Source organism: Crocodylus siamensis, chromosome 8 (assembly GCF_052110815.1).
Source record: "Crocodylus siamensis isolate JL-2025a chromosome 8, ASM5211081v1, whole genome shotgun sequence".
Taxonomy (NCBI): Eukaryota; Metazoa; Chordata; order Crocodylia; family Crocodylidae; genus Crocodylus; species Crocodylus siamensis.
The window spans coordinates 33,312,695-33,315,131 of record NC_143402.1 but is presented as its reverse complement, the minus strand read 5'-3'; the positions used below and the strand labels follow the sequence as shown (position 1 = coordinate 33,315,131).

The window sequence follows — 2,437 nt, the reverse complement described above, 5'->3', positions numbered from 1 at the left end:
CAACTTCTGTGAAGATTGCTGAGGTTTCTGCTTGGGTCCATACCTCCCACTGCAAGAAGGTAACTGCCCCAATGGAATGGAAGGCTTCTCTCACCAGTGATACCTCCATGAAGATCCAGAGGGTCCCTGTGAGTGAAGATCAGACAACAAAATCTCGAAGAGGTTCCCTGTGAGTGAAGATCAGACAACAAAGTCTCGAAAAATAGCCTACACAGCTAGCCAAGTTTTACTTGAGGCTATGGACTTTTGTTCTATGTGTTGAATTGCCTTTAGTATTGTCTTTAGTAATTTAGTATGAATCACACTAACTTTTGGGAAGCTGCAGATAATTACGTAGATTTAGAAACTCCCCAAAGGGTAACACTGTTCTGTATTTTTACAGTCAGTATTTTATTGATGGTAGTGTGCTGGAAGCTGAAATTTTAGTCAAGGGTAGTCCCTCGAAGTTCCAAGGGTTAGCAGCATCTGGGATACTGCTCGAGTAGGTCCTTTGATGTTGCCTTCTCTTTTACTCTACTTCATGCCAGGAGTTTTGGTGGGGGCATGGAAGGAGAACAGTATTATGTTCCTGGGGCAGAGCATTGCTAGTGCAGGCAACCTTACTAATTGCTGGTTGTGCATAAATGGGCCTACACACCCAGCCAGAGGAATCCCAATTCTTGGGGTACTGATTCCCCTTGAGGATTGGGGAAACAGTACCAATACCAGCTTCATCAGATTTTCCTCCCACTCTAGTAGAACACAGCAGTCGATCCCTGAATGGTGGAAAAAGACTCAAGATAACTGGAAACTGTCTTTTAGACTTGAAGCAGCCCTTTGTTATAGGTCCAATGGGAGTGGTAGGATGGGCAAAGCTGGTTACTCAGTGTGGCACTACCCCAAATGTCGAGTAACCTTCGATTATCACTCCCATAATATGTCTGGGATCCTTTTCGGAAACACATCCCTTCAGAGCACCAACAGGTCTCTCACTATTCATAGAACCCTGGAGGACACCCGTAGTCTGGTAATGAATGGGTCTGAATTTTATGTGTTGTTAGGTTCTACTTCTTGTAACCAATCAATAGCTCGATGCAGGTGGGTGGGGAGCACATGTGCCCCTTCCTATACCTTACAGGTCAATCAAGAATGCCAAATTGAGAGCACAACCTGTAGAGACCTCAGCACTGTGGCCACTCCAGGCTTGTTCTGGCTATGCAGGAATGATGCCCGCAAGATTCTGCCCTGGCGTTGGGTCGGCACCTGTACCCCGGGGAGACTTGTCCCAGAATATGACTTATACCCGAGCCTCTCTCTGCATGAGGTGTCTAATCTCCCACCTGGATTGCCCAGATCTAGGTGAGCTGTTAAAAACCAACTGGTTCGCCGACCCACAGGATTCCATCAATTTACTAGGGCATTTCTCCCTTGGTTGGGGGTAGCTGAATTAGAAAGAGCTATTGTAAACATTTCAGGAGTTATGGAGAATTTTTTTAATGCCAGCACTGATGCTCTAGGCGCTCTTAATGATGAAGTCACCCAGATAGGGCAGGTGGCTACCAAAAACTTATGGCTTTGGATTATCTCTTAGCTGCCCAGGGTGGGGTCCGTACTGTTATTAATCACACTTGCTGTACCTGGATTGATCAGCACCAAAACGTGGAAAAAGACTTCTGCAACATAAGAAGGCAGTTGCAGATAATCCATGCAGTTGCAGAGGAGAAACCCTTCGACTGGTGGGAGTGGCTACCAGATGTAGAGGGATGCTTGAAATCCCTACTAAAATGGTGTATTCTGAGTTTATTATGCATTTTTGCTGTTTTCATTATTATCCAAATGATTCTGTGTTGCTTATGCTATTGTCTATCAAAAACTGATCAGACTGTTTCTAGGCTCTCTAGGACCCAGTTACAGATGATGGTGCTCAAGGAGGTGGCCTATGAGTGCAAACAACAAGAAAATGTCAAAGGCCTTATGAATATAGAAGTGCAAGCACAAGTGCTTACAAGGGGGGAATGATGAGGAATGGAAAAGTACTGAAAGAAGTGTATACGTGTCAGGTCAGGATGGAGGGGGAAGATCTGGGTGAAGACCAAGCGGGAATAACACAGTGGCCTTCAGGATAAGCTTATCAGAAAGCAGCTTGAGAAAACTTGCTCAGCTCAGCCAGACACTGAGATGAGTTGCTGTCAGACTGCCAAGAGCCTGTTGTGAGATGGGTTGACCTGTATGTGATTTATCAGTATATAAAGCAGCCAGTTTTTACTCTAGTTGAGCATCAGCCACCTCTTGCTGTTCTCCCGTGACCATGCAAAATAAAGAGCTTTTGTTAGCCAAACAGTGATCCTGTCTGAATTTCTACATCACAGCCTCTGCTGGCTCCTTCCCTGTCAGGTTTGCAGACAACATGAAGAGGCAGGGAGATGGTGACTGAAAAGCTCAGTATCATCAACAGATA

At 45.3% G+C, this 2,437-nt stretch overlaps 1 pseudogene; it reads left to right on the top strand.

Annotated features, from left to right (window-relative positions):
• Positions 1-844: 844 nt before the first annotated feature.
• LOC149858257 (syncytin-2-like) lies at positions 845-1,998 on the top strand (annotated as a pseudogene).
• Positions 1,999-2,437: the final 439 nt, after the last annotated feature.